Source organism: Pseudophryne corroboree, chromosome 6, assembly GCF_028390025.1.
Source record: "Pseudophryne corroboree isolate aPseCor3 chromosome 6, aPseCor3.hap2, whole genome shotgun sequence".
In the NCBI taxonomy this organism is placed as follows: Eukaryota; Metazoa; Chordata; class Amphibia; order Anura; family Myobatrachidae; genus Pseudophryne; species Pseudophryne corroboree.
In genome coordinates, this window is record NC_086449.1 from 396,251,156 (window position 1) to 396,271,750 (window position 20,595).

At 45.6% G+C, this 20,595-nt stretch overlaps 1 long non-coding RNA gene across 2 annotated transcripts in view; it reads left to right on the forward strand.

Annotated features, from left to right (window-relative positions):
• The first annotated feature begins 1,104 nt into the window (after positions 1 to 1,104).
• LOC134935320 (uncharacterized) overlaps positions 1,105 to 20,595 on the forward strand; it is a 144,637-nt gene continuing 125,146 nt past the window's right edge. For both annotated transcript variants that reach the window (XR_010180056.1, XR_010180055.1), the window contains exon 1: positions 1,105 to 1,179. This is a non-coding gene — a long non-coding RNA (uncharacterized LOC134935320). The remainder of the gene's footprint in view (positions 1,180 to 20,595) is intronic.

The following is a 20,595-nucleotide window of genomic DNA, read 5'->3' on the forward strand; positions in this document are numbered from 1 at the left end:
GCATATCTGGCTCTGTGGGTGGCATATCTGGCACTGTGGGGGGCATTTCTGGCACTGTGGGGGCATATCTGGCACTGTGGGGGCATATCTGGCACTGTGGGGGCATATCTGGTTCTGTGGGGGCATATCTGGCACTGTGGGTTGCATATCTGGCACTGTGGGTGGCATATCTGGCACTGTGGGTGGCATATCTGGCACTGTGGGGGGCATTTCTGGCACTGTGCGGGCATATCTGGCACTGTGGGGGCATATCTGGCTCTGTGGGTGGCATATCTGGCACTGTGGGGGGCATTTCTGGCACTGTGGGGGCATATCTGGCACTGTGGGGGCATTTCTTGCACTGTGGGGGCATATCTTGCACTGTGAGGGCATTAATGTATCTGGCACTGTGGGGGCATATCTGCGCTGTGGGGGCATTTATCCATCTGGAACTGTGTGGCCATTTATGTAGCTGGCACTGATGGGGGGCATGTCACGTGTAGCTGCCACTGCTGGGGGGCATGTCATGTGTAGCTGGCACTGCTGGGGGGCATATCATGTAGTGTTCCCGCTAGGCGTCTGTGGCTGGGCAGTGTGTCTCAGTGCTCTACCTGGCGCAATGTGTCTAACGTGCTCTTATAGGAGGTTCTACCTGGTGCAATGTGTATTAGCTGCACTACTGTGTGGTGTAATGTGAATTGCCACTATAATGTGGCTACGCACCTTCCCCACGAAGTAACTCCCCTAAATTTTTGCTGCGCGCCTTCGGCGCGCACTGTCCATGCTTTAGCGTGTGGAAATGGGTACAACAAGCATTACAATATGTACATCATTTTGCCCACCTAACTTAAAAATGTGCCCTCCCTGTGATCAGCAACCTGCCCTAAAAAGTGAACACTATCATGTGTAGCTGGCACTGCTGGGAGTCATGTCACGTGTAGCTGGCACTGCCGGAGGGCATGTCATGTGTAGCTGGCACTGCTGGGGGGCGAGACCACGCCCACTTTTTCAGGAGGCCACACCCACTTTTTCAGGAGCGCGCGCCTTCGGCGCGCGCATGGGGGAGGGGGGGGGGCACTTTTAAATTTTCTCGCTCAGGGTGCTAGTAGGCCTGGAGCCGGCCCTGCACATTAGACTGAGTAAACATCCGAGCAGGGAGAAGCTGTAGATGCCGGCCTGATCAGTGGTATAGGAGATAAGGTACACAGCAATAAAAGCCTGTCTGACAGCACACAAAGCTCAGTATAGTGCACACTGCAGAGCAAAGGGAGAAGGAGATGGGCATATTGGGGGAGGGAGAGTACGGGAAGGTGGGAGGTAAGGGCTACTGCTTGGATGACAGAAATATACAGCCACTGCACAGGAGGAGAGGTAGAGAGACTGGAAGGAGGATCCTTCTTGGTCTTAAAGAGCTATCACAGATAAAGGTAGATTCCTCAGTCACAGCCAGCAGCATGTCCCACAATTAGCCCCAGCAAGAGCTGCACTATTATTATTATTATTAAGCTGTATTTATAGGGCGTCACATGTCTGCAGCACTGATCAACTAGGTTTTCGACCATTGAAAGAGGCTTGAAGAAGTGGGGGTGGAGCCCTGGGGCAGAGAGTCCACGGAGGAGGTGGCAAGAGTATTTGATGATGAAACAGGAGGAATCACACTCCTTTACACAGAGGGGTTAGATGTATTTTAAGGCAACAGGGGAGAAAGCAGTAACTGTACACTTTAAGGTGGTCATTCCGAGTTGATCGGTCGCTAGCAGTTTTTAGCAGCCGTGCAAACGCTATGCCGCCGCCCTCTGGGAATGTATCTTAGCTTAGCAGAAGTGCGAACGAAAGGATCGCAGAGCGGCAGCAAAATAATTTTGAGCAGTTTCAGAGTAACTTCAGACCTACTCAGCGCTTGCGATCACTTCAGACTGTTCAGTTCCTGTTCACAAACACACCCTGCGTTCGCCCAGCCACGCCTGCGTTTTTCCTGGCACGCCTGCGTTTTCTCGATCACTCACTGAAAAAGGTCAGTTGACACCCAGAAACGCCCCTTTCCTGTCAATCACTCTGCGGCCAGCAGTGCGACTGAAAAGCTTCGCTAGACCCTGTGTGAAACTACATCTCTCGATGTAATATTACTTTGCGCGTGCGCATTGCGCCACATGCGCAGAAGTGCCTTTTTTTGCCTCATCGCTGCACAGCGAACGAATGCAGCTAGCGAACAACTCTGAATGACCCCCTAAGTGCGACAGTTACCAATCCTCCCCCATGTATTACTATGGTGGTGTTTTATAAGTGAACTGACATTATATGCGCTGCTAAATACAAGATTGCACAGCGATGTCCCCACCACTGCCGCCAATATATGAACGGCGAGTTGGACTGACCGTTCAAACACCTGCAGCTATCGATTACGACAGCTGCAGGTGTCGTTTTGACTATACACCACAGCCAGGGACAGCTGTAGTGGCTGCCAACTCCGGACTGCATGGGAGATCTTGCTTGGCTTGCAGGATCTCACACACGCCTAGTAGAGCTAGTGAGGAGGAGATACACAGTGCATCAGCACTAGGCCGATGCACTGTGGGCTTTGGCAGGGATCACTGAAGTGGGGAGTTTCCACTCCCCCATTCTGGCAGACAAAATGGTAATACATCTCGTCAGTACTGCTTCACTTTATAAAGAAGCAAAGAAAGAAGCGCTATAGCAGCACAATATGTGCCACATAATACTTCCATCCCAGAGTAACATAGAAACATAGAAATTGACAACCGATAACCACTTGGCCCATCTAGTCTGCCCTTTTTTATCTCTCTTTATTTTTTTATTTAGTATATTGTGCACCAGAGGTAGAAGCCATAGAGAGCTATGTACACACTCACCCAACACCCCACCTTGAAGCAGCTAATAACTCTCATGCTATTACCATCTCTGTGCCTAATTTATTTTTATCTTGAATCTCTATTTGTGGTTTCTCCATATCCACCTCCTGCAATGTTATTTCAAAACCCTATACTGATCTTAAGCCCCATACACACTAGGCGATATTTTCAACGATATCGCTCATTTTGATCCTTCTGAGCGATATCATTTGTAATATCGCCCAGTGTGTATGCACTATATCGTTAACAATGCGCGCTCCCATGGGTCGTTAACGAGGTGTTCTGTCACCCATTCATGCAGGTCAATCTGACAAAGGACGTCACTGAATGCTATCATTAGCGATATCGCTCAGTGTGTATGCACTAGATCGATTGCCCAGGAGTTCAAGGGCAAACACTGACGATATCGCTCATGGACCGTATCATCTAGTGTGTACCCGGCTTTAGCCTATGTTGACATACCCTATTTACTATAAAACTGTTATGTAATATTATCAGCTCCATCGGATCATTCCCACCCTCACTGCCCAAAAAGAGTTAGGGCCAGATGTACTAAGCCTTGAAAAGTGATAAAGTGGACAGACATAAAGTACCAGCCAATCAGCTCTTAGCTGCCATGTTACAAGCTGGGTTTGAAAAATGACAATTAGGAGTAGTTTATCATTATCACTTTTTAAAGGCTTAGTACATCTGCCCTTACTGCCCTTTTGCACCCTGGTATCCTAAGCTCTTTGAACCAAATACTGGGAGAACTGGAAAGCCTCACTTTCAGCTAGCGGCTGCCTCATGGAGGTGTGGGGGCACACAGCAGGCACAGCCAATCGGGTATTGCTGATAAGAGGGCCCAAAGTTTTAAGAGCCCCGGGCCCCCCAAAGGCTTAATCCGGCCCTGCACAATGGGGATAATTCAGTAAGGTTAGTAGAGATGTGCACCAGAAATTTTTCGGCTTTTGTGTTTTGGTTTTGAATTCGGTTCGAACGCGTTTTGCCAAAACCTCCCTGAACATTTTTTGTCGGATTCGGGTGTGTTTTGGATTCAGGTGTTTTTAAAAAAAAAAACCCTCAAAAACAGCTTAAATCATAGAATTTGAGGGTAATTTTGATCCCATAGTATTATTAACCTCAATAACCATAATTTCCACTCATTTCCAGTCTATTCTGAACACCTCACAATATTATTTTTAGTCCTAAAATTTGCACCGAGGTCGCTGGATGACTAAGCTAAGCGATCCAAGTGGGCAGCACAAACACCTGGCCCATCTAGGAGTGGCACTGCAGTGTCAGACAGGATGGCACTTAAAAAAATTGGCCCCAAATAGCACATGATGCAAAGAAAAGAGAAAAAGAGGTGCACTGAGGTCACTGGACGGCTAAGCTAAGCGACACAAACACCTCAATATCACAGGAATTATCCGTTCTAATCAATGGTATTATTGGTCCAAATCACTGGAAGAAAATGACAAAATCGCTGGAATTATTTTGCAAGATCACTGTAATTAATAATTATAAATCACTGATATTAATTGGTAATATCTCGCTATCGCCTGCCTAGTGAAGTGGACTCTAGATGGGATTTTGTACCAGGGACACAATAACTTCATCAATTGTCTAAATCCCACTGCACTAATGGCGGAAAACGGGCACACGTCTAACAGCGCACTGATTATACTGAGAACTGATTATACTGATCACTGATGATACTACGGAGAACTGACACTGAGCAGCGAGAACAGCACTGGACTATTGTACTGTAGTATACTGGTCACCACAATGCAGCACTGACACTGAGCACAGATATTAAGCACTGATCAGGATACTAGAAGTCACACAGAGCTGCAAGATACAGCAATGGCCTACTGTACTGTACTACTATAATTATATACTGGTGGCCCCCACAATGCAGCACACTGAGCACAGATATTACCAGGTGTATCTCACACATCGCTCAGTACAGATTACAGGATGTATAATCACCAAGTGTTTAACACACGTCGCACAGTACAGTATACGGGTTCACTACGGCTGGCCGGCGGTCGGGCTCCCGGCGACCAGCATCCCGGCGCCGGGAGCCCGACCGCCGGCTTACCGACAGCTTGGCGAGCGCAAATGAGCCCCTTGCGGGCTCGCTGCGCTCGCCATGCTACGGGCACGGTGGCGCGCTACGCGCGCCACACTATTTTATTCTCCCTCTATGGGGGGTCGTGGACCCCCACGAGGGAAAATAATTGTCGGTATGCCGGCTGTCGGGCTCCCGGCGCCGGTATACTGAGCGCCGGGAGCCCGACCGCCGGCAAACAGAAGACCACCCCAGTATACAGTATGCAGCTCTGGAGGGATCAGTATTTGGCAGGAAGGCAAGGCCTGGTCCTGGAAGCAGAGTGACAGGCGGCCGTATAGTAGCAGCCAGCTCCAAATCTGGCAGTGTGTGGAGAGGGAGGGGGTGAGGGAAGGGAACGAGCACTGGAGTGTCTGAGCGGAGGGCTTGGAAGTTCAGGGGGAGTGAGGCGGGAGCTGCTCTTCCATAGCAGCGCAAGGTGGTGGTGACGGAGTCTGACAAAGGAGGGAGGAGGAGGATTGGGGCAACTGGCCGCAAGGGAGCACTGTTCCGCAGCCATCACCTGCAGGGGGAGTGGAGGGAAACACATCCTATCTGCCCCAGATAAGTGACTTCTGATCAGAGCAGTTGAGGGTCGGAGTTTTTCTGAAAGGTGGAAAGGAGTTCTTTTTCATGTAGACTGGAAGGACTACAACAAACTTGGAGTGACTACACTTTTCACCCTAGTTCGGCAGCCCTGCTGCCCTTTAATACACAGATGAATGAAGACTCCATTTGGAAAGGCAGCCGCTCAGCGATCAAGAGCTGATGCAGCACATGCAGGTGTTTCTGCAAATATGATGAAGAAAGAACATCTCATAAGAAACATCGAAACAATAAGGGACCAAGTAAACCAATCTCCCAGCCAAGGCGAAATATTGTAGGCTGTAGAATACAGCATGGGTGGAAAGAGGGCAGTGGGCCAATAACCCATTGGAAAGGAACAGTTCTGGATCAAGTACCAGTGAATCCCTCCCTCTATCTTATAAAGTATGATGGATTTGATTGTGTCTATGGACTTGAGCTTCACAAGGATGAAAGGGTGTCTGCTCTTGAAGTTCTACCAGACAGAGTTGCCTCATCCCGAATCAGCGATGCCCATTTGGCTGACACAATGATTGGTAAAGCAGTGGAGCATATGTTTGAAACAGAGGATGGATCCAAGGATGAGTGGCGAGGGATGGTATTAGCACGAGCACCTATTATGAACACATGGTTTTATTATTATATAACCTATGAAAAGGACCCAGTCTTGTATATTTATCAACTTTTAGATGACTATAAAGAAGGAGATCTTCGGATCATGCCAGACTCAAATGATTCCCCTCCAGCTGAAAGAGAACCAGGGGAGGTTGTGGACAGCCTGGTGGGCAAGCAAGTGGAATATGCCAAAGAAGATGGCTCAAAAAGGACTGGCATGGTTATTCATCAAGTTGAAGCTAAACCATCTGTGTACTTCATTAAGTTTGATGATGATTTTGATATTTATGTCTACGATTTGGTGAAGACATCCTAAATGGGATTCTGTACTTTTTTTTTTTTTGCCAAACGTAATCTAATGTAAGCATTTGTAGAAAGTCGCTGCTTTCTGATTACAGACATGCTCAGATATTCCTGCGAATCCACAATCCCTTCCCAGAGGAAAAAGAAATTGAGAAACCGTTGTTTGAGAACGTTTTGGGGATTATGGAGACATAATGTTTTTGAATATAAATCCTAAAGCAGATGGTGTATTAGAGCAAAAGAGTGCAAGAGACCAGCCATGCAGTTTCTGAAATATTATGACAAAATGTTACTCTATTTCATAAGCACTCATTCCTCACTCTGCTAAGTACTGTTTGGTATACTGTATCTGGCTTCCATGAGGTAGTTGTCCATTATTTCAGCTTCCATTGACCTTTTTGAAAGCGGTAGAAGTTATCGATTTTTTCTATTTTTTATTTTCTCCTATTTTTAATTTTCTCCTTTATATTCCCAGTAAAATGTTGCAATGTTAAGTATTGACTTGTGCCTTCTGGAGTTCCACTTCTTCACCAAACCCAGACAAATCTCATCCTAACCCTCTGTTCCACGTTCTCTATGTACCCCATGTGTGTCATCCATGTCTGTCTACCCCTCCCCTTTAGATTGTAAGCTCTCACGAGCAGGGCCCTCTTCCCTCATGTGCTTATCCTTTGTCTTACTTTAATAATCTTCAACTGTACCACATCCAGCAGTCTTCTGCCACATGATACTTATTCCAGTGTCATCTGCTGTTTATTTACCCTGTACTTGTCCTATAATGTCATCAACTGTAAATTGCTGTTTTCCTGTTTGATTATTTATGTACTCTGTAATTGGGTGCTGCGGAACCCTTGTGGCGACATTTAAATAAAGGATAATAATAATAATAATAATAATAATAATAATATAGGGTGTATAATCCCCAGGTGTATCTCACACATCGCTCAGTAGAGTATATAGGGTGTATAATCCCCAGGTGTATCTCGCACATCACACAGTACAGTATATAGGGTGTATAATCCCCAGGTGTATCTCACACATCGCTCAGTACAATATACAGGGTGTATAATCACCAAGTCTATTACAGACGTTGCACAGTACAGTATACAGGGTGTATAATCCCCAGGTGTATCTCACACATCGCTCAGTACAGATTACAGGATGTATAAGCACCAGGTGTATAATACATGTCGCACAGTACAGTATACAGGGTGTATAATTAATTACCAGGTGTATCACACACATCACACAGTACAGTATATAGGGTGTATAATCCCCAGGTGTATCTCACACATCACACAGTACAGTATATAGGGTGTATAATCCCAAGGTGTATCTCACACATCGCTCAGTACAGTATACAGGGTGTATAATCACCAAGTCTATTACAGACGTTGCACAGTACAGTATACAGGGTGTATAATCCCCAGGTGTATCTCACACATCGCTCAGGACAGATTACAGGATGTATAAAATCACCAGGTCCCACAATACAGTATACATACTGGTCACAACAATGCAGCAGATATTGAGCACTGATCAGGATACTAGAAGTAACACAGAGCTTCAAGATACAGCAATGGCCTACTGTACTGTACTATATGTATACTGCTGGTCCCCAAAATGCTGCACTGTCCTACTATATACTGCTCACAACAATGCAGCACAGAGATAGTATACTTGACACAGAGCTGCAAGATACAGCAATGGCCTACTGTACTGTACTATATGTATACTGCTGGTCACCAAAATGCTGCACTGTCCTACTATATACTGCTCACAATAATGCAGCACAGAGATAGTATACTTGAGAGCTGCAAGATACAGCAATGGCCTACTGTACTGTACTATATGTATACTGCTGGTCACCAAAATGCTGCACTGTCCTACTATATACTGCTCACAATAATGCAGCACAGAGACAGTATACTTGACACAGAGCTGCAAGATACAGCAATGGCCTACTGTACTGTACTATATGTATAATGCTGGTCACCAAAATGCTGCACTGTCCTACTATATACTGCTCACAATAATGCAGCACAGAGATAGTATACTTGACACAGAGATGCAAGATAGAGCAATGGCCTACTGAACTGTACTATATGTATACTGCTGGTCACCAAAATGCTGCACTGTCCTACTATATACTGCTCACAATAATGCAGCACAGAGATAGTATACTTGACACAGAGCTGCAAGATACAGCAATGGCCTACTGTACTGTACTACTATAATTATATACTGGTTGTCCCCAGTCCCCAGTCCCCACAATGCAGCACACTGAGCACAGATATTTGCAGCACACTGAGCACAGATATGGAGCGTTTTCAGGCAGAGAACATAGATATTTTCAGCACACTGAGCACAGATATTTGCAGCACACTGAGCACAGATATTTGCAGAACACTGAGCACAGATTACGGAGCTTTTCAGTGAGAGAACGCAGCCATGTCCTCTCCGTTCAATCTCCAATGCACAAGTGAAAATGGCGGCGACGCGCGGCTCTTTATATAGAATACGAATCTCACGAGAATCCAACAGCGGGATGATGACGTTCGGGCGTGTTCAGGTTAACCGAGCAAGGCAGGAAGATCCGAGGCTGCCTCGGAACCATGTAAAATAGGTGAAGTTCGGGGGTGTTCGGATCTCGGAGAACCGAACCCGCTCATCTCTAAAGGTTAGCAAATTCTGCTAATCAGCAGAATTTGCTACCCTTTTGGTTGCATGCTGGGGGCCGCCCATCACAGGGCAAGGTTGCTCACCATACTGACCGGCGCTTCCCCTCCTATAACTAGCAGAAATTGCGATTGATTCGCAATTTCTGCTTGTCAGCAGAAACTAAGGATGTCTCCTGCCGGTACAGCTTAGCTGCGCCTGCAGGAGTCCCGGCGCCATCTTACCCATCGTGGTGGCTGTGTGTGACATCACGCAGCCACCATGATCACGCCTCCAACATGCCCCTGTTCGCGCCACACCTCCCGCCATTCGTGCCGCCCTGCCCCCGCAACGCAGTGCAGTACGGGTGCTACACATGCGCCCATGGGCCCACCGCAAAAATTCTGGATGGATCATGATTTGTGATCCAACCTTAATTAGTCCCAATTTGCATGTGTTAGGACATGTACTCTCCAGCATGATTATGTCATTTGTATCTCCAGTTAGTTTTATATAAGCTAAATACTGTAGAGAAATTCAAATAATGCTTGATATTTTAGTACTGTCTACAGGCATATTGATTATTTTTTCCATCCCTAACTACTCTCACATTCTAACACAATGAAGTATGTAGGATAAGTGCAATACAATTTAAAGTTTCTTACCAATTTTTCGGATTGTTTTGGATCATACCTTGAGGCTACAAGAGCATCTGTCAGTTTCGAAATATTTTATGTTGGATCATATGTGAATGAAGGTTTAAAAAAAAATTAAATATGAGATAAAATCTTATTAAAACTTGTTATTATATCGTCTATATTTATATTTTAATGCAATACTGCTAATCTAACATCTTCTATACCTTTGAAAAGGTGATTGAAAGAAACTTTAAGTTCCTTTCATAGACATTTTATGCAAGTGGATTTATTTAACTCAGGGACCATGAAAAAAAAAGTTAGCAGGGTAATATGTCAAGGGCCGTGAAGAAAGCTTATTAACACTTCTACTGATAACCGCTGTAGGAGGGAGTGCTATGTTAGACACACTCTGCTATTTCCAATTGTAAGACATAATTAAATCATTAAACAAATAAGTGCTGGAGGCCACATATTTTACTAATGTCCTAAACTAGACCTTTGATGACAAGTGCCCCGTGTCCTTATATAGTCCTTAAATAATTGTAAGTAGAATTGGACCTATAAAAGGTATTCTGTGGTCACTTTGGTTTTTTAAATTAAATTTCATATCTAATATTATTAAGTGAATTTGAAAAACCTGTGGTAAAATATTTGGGATTTCTGCTTTTATAAGATTGACAGACTTTTTCACTTAACTAAAGAAGAGCACTTGGAAATGGTCAGTAACAGAGTGCAATCCTTTTGGAAATTAAATTTAAGCCATACATAATATACAATATACTGTGAACCTAAGTGCTCTACATTACCAAATGTCTATTCTTGCATATCATGGGGGAGTGAAAGTCCATTATATGTGCTGTCCCCCTCAGCAACATTGTCTATACACAATGTTAACATTTTCAGTTTTTTTACAGTTCAAATAATCAGAATATTCACTGATACCGCTTTCAGATATTTGACACAGGAATTTCTCTGCTCAGACCCAGGTTTTTTTACCTCAGCAAAATCCCAGGTTTTTGCTGGAGACCTCCTTTCACACTATATCTGAGACCTGGGAAATTCCTAAATTGTCCCCTTTCAGACATAAGCATTGTCTGCCATGGCATTCTACAAGCCAGGGCTGCCAGGCTGCTCTCATATACATACATGTCATACACACACGTCACACTCATACATACACACAAATACATGTCATACACATACATGTCTTACACAGACACACATGTACACTCATACATGTCACACTCATACACAATCAATCAATCAATCAATCAATCACACACCCCATCCAAAGCCAGGTGCTTCTACACACTCCAGCACAGACTGCAGACCCCTCCCTGCAGCATGTATCCTTCCCTCTCCAGGCAGCCCCCACAGCCTATCAGAAGCATCTAAGTGTGACCTGGGAGTAAAATCCTGGGTCGCACCAGTCACACTTAACACAGGTTGTCAACCCAGGACAAAAGTCCCAGGAAAAACTGTGGTCAATAGCTGGGGCGCCAACGCGGGAATGTGTTCACTCGTTGGTTCCTTTTAGACATACATAAATCCTGAGTTATTGCGCGTTCAAACTAGAGATGAGCGGGTTCGGTTTCTCTGAATCCGAACCCGCACGAACTTCATGTTTTTTTCACGGGTCCGAGCAGACTCGGATCCTCCCGCCTTGCTCGGTTAACCCGAGCGCGCCCGAACGTCATCATGACGCTGTCGGATTCTCGCGAGACTCGGATTCTATATAAGGAGCCGCGCGTCGCCGCCATTTTCACACGTGCATTGAGATTGATAGGGAGAGGACGTGGCTGGCGTCCTCTCCATTAGAAATTAGATTAGAAGAGAGAGAGAGATTGTGCAGAGTCAGACAGAGTTTACCACAGTGACCAGTGCAGTTGTTGTTAGTTAACTTTTATTTATTTTAATATAATATATCCGTTCTCTGCTATATCCGTTCTCTGCCTGAAAAAAAACGATACACAGCAGCAGCCAGTCACACAGTGTGACTCAGTCTGTGTGCACTCAGCTCAGCCCAGTGTGCTGCACATCAATGTATAAAAGGCAAAGCTTATAATAATTGTGGGGGAGACTGGGGAGCACTGCAGGTTGTTATAGCAGGAGCCCCCAGGAGTACATAATATTATATTAATTTAAAATTAAACAGTGCACACTTTTGCTGCAGGAGTGCCACTGCCAGTGTGACTAGTGGTGACCAGTGCCTGACCACCAGTATAGTAGTATATTGTTGTATGTATTGTATACTATCTCTTTATCAACCAGTCTATATTAGCAGCAGACACAGTACAGTGCGGTAGTTCACGGCTGTGGCTACCTCTGTGTCGGCAGTCGGAACTCGGCAGGCAGTCCGTCCATCCATAATTGTATTACAATATATACCACCTAACCGTGGTATTTTTTTTTCTTTCTTTATACCGTCGTCATAGTGTCATACTAGTTGTTACGAGTATACTACTATCTCTTTATCAACCAGTGTACAGTGCGGTAGTTCACGGCTGTGGCTACCTCTGTGTCGGCAGTCGGCAGGCAGTCCGTCCATCCATAATTGTATTATTATTATAATATATACCACCTAACCGTTGTTTTTTTTCCATTCTTTATACCGTCATAGTGTCATACTAGTTGTTACGAGTATACTACTATCTCTTTATCAACCAGTGTACAGTGCGGTAGTTCACGGCTGTGGCTACCTCTGTGTCGGCAGTCGGCAGGCAGTCCGTCCATCCATAATTGTATTATTATTATAATATATACCACCTAACCGTGGTTTTTTTTTCATTCTTTATACCGTCGTCATAGTGTCATACTAGTTGTTACGAGTATACTACTATCTCTTTATCAACCAGTGTACAGTGCGGTAGTTCACGGCTGTGGCTACCTCTGTGTCGGCAGTCGGCAGGCAGTCCGTCCATCCATAATTGTATTATTATTATAATATATACCACCTAACCGTGGTTTTTTTTTCATTCTTTATACCGTCGTCATAGTGTCATACTAGTTGTTACGAGTATACTACTATCTCTTTATCAACCAGTGTACAGTGCGGTAGTTCACGGCTGTGGCTACCTCTGTGTCGGCAGTCGGCAGGCAGTCCGTCCATCCATAATTGTATTATTATTATAATATATACCACCTAACCGTGGTTTTTTTTTCATTCTTTATACCGTCGTCATAGTGTCATACTAGTTGTTACGAGTATACTACTATCTCTTTATCAACCAGTGTACAGTGCGGTAGTTCACGGCTGTGGCTACCTCTGTGTCGGCAGTCGGCAGGCAGTCCGTCCATCCATAATTGTATTATTATTATAATATATACCACCTAACCGTGGTTTTTTTTTCATTCTTTATACCGTCGTCATAGTGTCATACTAGTTGTTACGAGTATACTACTATCTCTTTATCAACCAGTGTACAGTGCGGTAGTTCACGGCTGTGGCTACCTCTGTGTCGGCAGTCGGCAGGCAGTCCGTCCATCCATAATTGTATTATTATTATAATATATACCACCTAACCGTGGTTTTTTTTTCATTCTTTATACCGTCGTCATAGTGTCATACTAGTTGTTACGAGTATACTACTATCTCTTTATCAACCAGTGTACAGTGCGGTAGTTCACGGCTGTGGCTACCTCTGTGTCGGCAGTCGGCAGGCAGTCCGTCCATCCATAATTGTATTATTATTATAATATATACCACCTAACTGTGGTATTTTTTTTCTTTCTTTATACCGTCGTCATAGTGTCATACTAGTTGTTACGAGTATACTACTATCTCTTTATCAACCAGTGTACAGTGCGGTAGTTCACGGCTGTGGCTACCTCTGTGTCGGCAGTCGGCAGGCAGTCCGTCCATCCATAATTGTATTATTATTATAATATATACCACCTAACCGTGGTTTTTTTATACCACCTAACCGTGGCAGTCCGTCCATAATTGTATACTAGTATCCAATCCATCCATCTCCATTGTTTACCTGAGGTGCCTTTTAGTTCTGCCTATAAAATATGGAGAACAAAAAAGTTGAGGTTCCAAAATTAGGGAAAGATCAAGATCCACTTCCACCTCGTGCTGAAGCTGCTGCCACTAGTCATGGCCGAGACGATGAAATGCCAGCAACGTCGTCTGCCAAGGCCGATGCCCAATGTCATAGTACAGAGCATGTCAAATCCAAAACACCAAATATCAGAAAAAAAAGGACTCCAAAACCTAAAATAAAATTGTCGGAGGAGAAGCGTAAACTTGCCAATATGCCATTTACCACACGGAGTGGCAAGGAACGGCTGAGGCCCTGGCCTATGTTCATGGCTAGTGGTTCAGCTTCACATGAGGATGGAAGCACTCAGCCTCTCGCTAGAAAACTGAAAAGACTCAAGCTGGCAAAAGCACCGCAAAGAACTGTGCGTTCTTTGAAATCCCAAATCCACAAGGAGAGTCCAATTGTGTCGTTTGCGATGCCTGACCTTCCCAACACTGGACGTGAAGAGCATGCGCCTTCCACTATTTGCATGCCCCCTGCAAGTGCTGGAAGGAGCACCCGCAGTCCAGTTCCTGATAGTCAGATTGAAGATGTCAGTGTTGAAGTACACCAGGATGAGGAGGATATGGGTGTTGCTGGCGCTGGGGAGGAAATTGACCAGGAGGATTCTGATGGTGAGGTGGTTTGTTTAAGTCAGGCACCCGGGGAGACACCTGTTGTCCGTGGGAGGAATATGGCCGTTGACATGCCAGGTGAAAATACCAAAAAAATCAGCTCTTCGGTGTGGAGGTATTTCACCAGAAATGCGGACAACAGGTGTCAAGCCGTGTGTTCCCTTTGTCAAGCTGTAATAAGTAGGGGTAAGGACGTTGAAATCAGAGCACTACATTTTGGCCACCGTGCTCGATCCTAGATTTAAAGCCTACCTTGGATCTCTCTTTCCGGCAGACACAGGTCTGCTGGGGTTGAAAGACCTGCTGGTGACAAAATTGTCAAGTCAAGCGGAACGCGACCTGTCAACATCTCCTCCTTCACATTCTCCCGCAACTGGGGGTGCGAGGAAAAGGCTCAGAATTCCGAGCCCACCCGCTGGCGGTGATGCAGGGCAGTCTGGAGCGACTGCTGATGCTGACATCTGGTCCGGACTGAAGGACCTGACAACGATTACGGACATGTCGTCTACTGTCACTGCATATGATTCTCTCAACATTGATAGAATGGTGGAGGATTATATGAGTGACCGCATCCAAGTAGGCACGTCACACAGTCCGTACTTATACTGGCAGGAAAAAGAGGCAATTTGGAGGCCCTTGCACAAACTGGCTTTATTCTACCTAAGTTGCCCTCCCACAAGTGTGTACTCCGAAAGAGTGTTTAGTGCCGCCGCTCACCTTGTCAGCAATCGGCGTACGAGGTTACATCCAGAAAATGTGGAGAAGATGATGTTCATTAAAATGAATTATAATCAATTCCTCCGCGGAGACATTGACCAGCAGCAATTGCCTCCACAAAGTACACAGGGAGCTGAGATGGTGGATTCCAGTGGGGACGAATTGATAATCTGTGAGGAGGGGGATGTACACGGTGATATATCGGAGGGTGAAGATGAGGTGGACATCTTGCCTCTGTAGAGCCAGTTTGTGCAAGGAGAGATTAATTGCTTCTTTTTTGGGGGGGGTCCAAACCAACCCGTCATATCAGTCACAGTCGTGTGGCAGACCCTGTCACTGAAATGATGGGTTGGTTAAAGTGTGCATGTCCTGTTTTGTTTATACAACATAAGGGTGGGTGGGAGGGCCCAAGGATAATTCCATCTTGCACCTCTTTTTTCTTTTCTTTTTCTTTGCATCATGTGCTGATTGGGGAGGGTTTTTTGGAAGGGACATCCTGCGTGACACTGCAGTGCCACTCCTAGATGGGCCCGGTGTTTGTGTCGGCCACTAGGGTCGCTAATCTTACTCACACAGCTACCTCATTGCGCCTCTTTTTTTCTTTGCGTCATGTGCTGTTTGGGGAGGGTTTTTTGGAAGGGACATCCTGCGTGACACTGCAGTGCCACTCCTAGATGTGCCCGGTGTTTGTGTCGGCCACTAGGGTCGCTAATCTTACTCACACAGTCAGCTACCTCATTGCGCCTCTTTTTTTCTTTGCGTCATGTGCTGTTTGGGGAGGGTTTTTTGGAAGGGACATCCTGCGTGACACTGCAGTGCCACTCCTAGATGGGCCCGGTGTTTGTGTCGGCCACTAGGGTCGCTTATCTTACTCACACAGCGACCTCGGTGCAAATTTTAGGACTAAAAATAATATTGTGAGGTGTGATGTGTTCAGAATAGGCTGAAAATGAGTGTAAATTATGTTTTTTGAGGTTAATAATACTTTGGGATCAAAATTACCCCCAAATTCTATGATTTAAGCTGTTTTTTAGGGTTTTTTGAAAAAAACACCCGAATCCAAAACACACCCGAATCCGACAAAAAAAATTCGGTGAGGTTTTGCCAAAACGCGGTCGAACCCAAAACACGGCCGCGGAACCGAACCCAAAACCAAAACACAAAACCCGAAAAATTTCCGGCGCTCATCTCTAGTTCAAACACTGTGTCTGCGAAAGCATAGCACCTTGAGGAAAACACAGCAATGGTGTAGAAACGTCTGTATACCCACTACGCTACCATTATGCCATAACTTAGTGTAATAGCACTTTTTTGAATACATCACTACCGTTTTGAAAAGTCAGTGGAATGCCACCTGGTTCTTTGTCTGTATAGGAGTATTGTGCAAAGGTACCCCAAGGAACCCACTGGAAGAAGGCACTCATTTTCATATGTTTTCGGGTACTGTATTTTCTTTTGATGTGTGAGTTAGAGGAATATTATAATCTAATGGTTCTCTAATTATTATTATTATTATTATTATTATTATTATTATTATCATCATTATTATTATTATTATTATTAGCAATGGGTATTGTTTATATAAAAGTCAGACAGAGGCTGACCAGAGTGTGGCTTTAAGAGTCTACAGCTTATAAATAAATACAAATGCCTGAGAGTTATTACTAACCCTGCAAAATGGCTGCCTCTCCTTAGTGCAGGCAATTTGTGCTTTTTTAAGAGAAGACTGGCCATATTATAAAAGTTAAGCCAGTATTATGACACCCAGAGCCGGCCATAGGCATAGGCAAACTAGGCAATTGCCTAGGGCATTTGATATGCCTAGGGGCATCATCAGCTTCTGCTGATTAAAGTGATATGCGGCATGCCTATATTCTGAGTGTAGCATTTCATATGCAGATACAGCCACAGTCTCACACAGTATATAGGCATGCTGCATATCATTTTAATCAGCGGAAGCTGCTTGTGTATCCTAGCCACATAGCAATGCAAATAAGATGCATTTTCATAAAAAAAGGTGCCCGACGTTAGCATTGAGGCAAGATTTATGAGGACACATCTGTATCCAAGCAGAGGTCTGTTAGGGTCTCCTGCCCTGTGCTGCCACGTCGTCATGGCAACCGGGAGACAAGTGCTAGTGGAGTAACCTGAGCGCAGCTGATACTCCGGTTCGGGTCTTTTGCTGTGCAGTGGTTGTAGGCTCTGTGCACGGCAGGGGATCCGGTGCTGGTTTTTGTGCTCACAGTCTGTGAGGTCTGAGTGGGGCGTGGACAGCACCTGCTTTATAAGGCCTCTTTTCAGGGTAAGCAGATGCTGCTGAATCTTTGTTGGTTAGTCAGTTCATGAACGTTAGCCAGTACTGTGTAGCTTTGTATTTGTTTGTTGCTTACTGCAAATAGGCCTGGGAATTTGGTATTACACTCTGCCAATCCAGACCTAGCAGTAAGACTGGAGTCAGTCGTTTAGCTTGCTGGGGTTCTGTTACTACCCTGTGAACTTAGCAAGTTTGCGGCTGTATTCTAAGACTTGCCTGTCTAATCCTGTCTCACTGTGCTAGGTGTCAGGGGTCAGTTTAGTGGCAGTAAGCTAAAACCTGTGCGCTGCAAGTGAGAATTTGGATTGTGGAGATTCTCCTTGTGTCTATCATTCCATCTCTGACCAAGGAGTTTACTGCCACACCCGTTGGTAACCCTTTAGGGTTTTGCTGTTGCCCTTAGCAACAGCATTTCGGGTACTCTACGTATTAAAACACAACATCTTGCTTTTTCCATCTTAGCAGTTCTAATACAAGGGAGATACCCAGTTCCTTAGCCTCTGGGCTTCTCTGTTCACTTTGTGTGTATTTTGTTACCCTATCACCTTCTGTGTACGTTATGTCATATCCCCCAGTTTGTCTGTGAGTCCATCTGTTTTGCATAACAGTTCAAACACCAGTACATTCCTGCAGACACTGGAGTGCATAACAGTTCTGACACCAGTACTTTCCTGCTGGCACTGGTGTGCATAACATATTCAGCAGCCAAATACTCCTGTTGAAATTTTGTGGGAATATGGAGCATACCCCTCAAAATACGTTGCAACAGGTGGTCGATCAGGTGCAGGTCCTGACTCGACAATTTAATGATTTGTCCATTAAAATGCACACCTCCCAGGCTGCTGGCGGAGCTCCCGCAGCAGCAGCACCTGCAGGGGTTAAGGAGCCGAAAGTAAATCTCCCGGATCGTTTTTCTGGAGATCGCTCGCAGTTCTTTTGTTTCAAGGAGAGCTGCAAGCTATACTTCCGGCTTAGGCCTCAGTCTTCTGGGTCGGAGATTCAGCGGGTGGGCATAGTGATTTCCTTGCTACAAGGAGACCCACAGGTCTGGGCATATGGGTTGCAGCCTGACTGTCCGTCGCTTAAAAGTGTTGATGCTTTTTTTACGGCACTGGGCATGTTGTATGATGACCCTGACAAGACGGCCTCAGCCGAGGCTCAGATTTCGATCCTTAAGCAAGGGCGCAGGCCAGTTGAGGTTTACTGTACGGAGTTTCGGAGGTTGGCCCATGATACCCAGTGGAATGACCCAGCCCTGAGACACCAGTACCGAAGAGGTCTTTCTAACCAGATAAAGGACCAACTGGTACAATATCCCTTGCCTGATAGCTTGGATCAGCTCATGCAGTTATCCATCCGGGTGGATAGACGGCTGAGAGAGCGTAGGCTTGAAAGGGAGACTGAGATTTCCTTCCTTCCCAAGGGAACCTCAGACTCTGAGGAATTTTCTGAGGAGCCTATGCAGATTGGGGCTACCCGCCTCTCCTCGCGTGAGAAGACGCGGAGGAGACAGCAGGGGTTGTGTTTGTACTGTGGGAATAAAGGTCATGTGGTAGTATCATGCCCAGAAAAGCCGGAAAACTTCAGGGCCTGAGGGTGATGGGAAATATCCTGTCAGGCCAGAAGTCAGAATTTCCCAAGAAGACTTTTATCATTCCGGTGACCTTGAAGATCCTCGGTCAAACTGTCAAGACTGAGGCCTTTGTGGACAGTGGGGCCGACGGGGTTTTTATGGACCGCCAATTCGCCCTGAAACACTCTGTTCCCTTAGTACCCTTGGCATCGGAAATTGAGATTTGTGGGTTAAACGGGGAACCATTATTCCAAGGTAAAATTACCTCTTGCACTAGCCAGATTTCTTTGTTTATTGGAGCCACACACTCTGAAAAATTGTCCTTTTATGTGACTGTCTGTACTTTTGCCCCATTGGTGTTGGGGTTACCCTGGTTAAGGGCCCACAATCCTCAATTTGACTGGGTCTCTGGGGAGATTCTTAGTTGGGGTACTGATTGTTTCAGGAGTTGCTTGAGCCTTCCAGTCAGGCTCTCGCAGCTAAGTTTGCCAGGATTGCCAGGGTGTTATGCAGATTTTGCGGACGTGTTCTCCAAAAAAGTTGCAGAGGTACTACCTCCCCATCGCCCCTATGACTGTGCCATTGATTTGTTGCCAAATGCTAAGCTTCCCAAGAGCAGGTTGTACTCCCTGTCACGTCCTGAGACTCAGGCTATGGCAGAGTACATTCAGGAGAACTTGGCTAAGGGATTTATCAGACCTTCACAGTCTCCAGTTGGGTCGGGGTTCTTCTTCGTGGGTAAAAAGGACGGTTCGTTGCGACCCTGCATCGACTTCAGGGAATTGAACCGTATCACGATTAAAAACTCATACCCACTGCCTCTCATTTCGGTCTTGTTTGACCAGCTTCGTACTGCCACCATTTTTTCTGAGATTGACCTACGCGGTGCGTACAATCTAATCCGAATAAGAGAGGGGGATGAATGGAAGACTGCCTTTAATACCCACTCAGGGCATTATGAATATTTGGTGATGCCTTTTGGGCTCTGTAATGCCCCGGCAGTCTTCCAGGATTTCATGAATGATGTGCTCAGGGAATATTTGGATAGATTCTTAGTTGTATACTTAGATGACATCCTAATCTTCTCCCATTCCCTGGAGGAACATCGGAAGCATGTACGCTTAGTCCTCCAGAAACTCAGAGACCACCGGCTTGGGGCAAAGCTGGAGAAGTGCGAATTTGAAGTTCAGCAAATCGCATTTCTAGGATATATTATCTCCCCAGAAGGTTTCCAAATGGAGGGTTCCAAGGTACAGGCAGTCCTGGATTGGGTGCAGCCCACTAGTTTGAAGGCGCTTCAGCGTTTCCTGGGCTTTGCGTATTTTTATAGACGATTTATCGCTGGATTTTCGTCTATAGTGGCGCCCTTGGTGGCACTCACTAAGAAAGGGGCGGATGTTGCTCACTGGTCTTGTGAGGCTAAAGCGGCTTTTGCCCATCTCAAAAGGGCATTTGTTTCGGCCAAGGTGCTGCGACACCCAGATCCAGAGCGTCCTTTTGTGGTGGAGGTGGATGCCTCTGAGATGGGTATTGGGGCAGTGCTTTCTCAGATGGGAGTGTCTGATAATCGCCTTCATCCCTGTGCTTA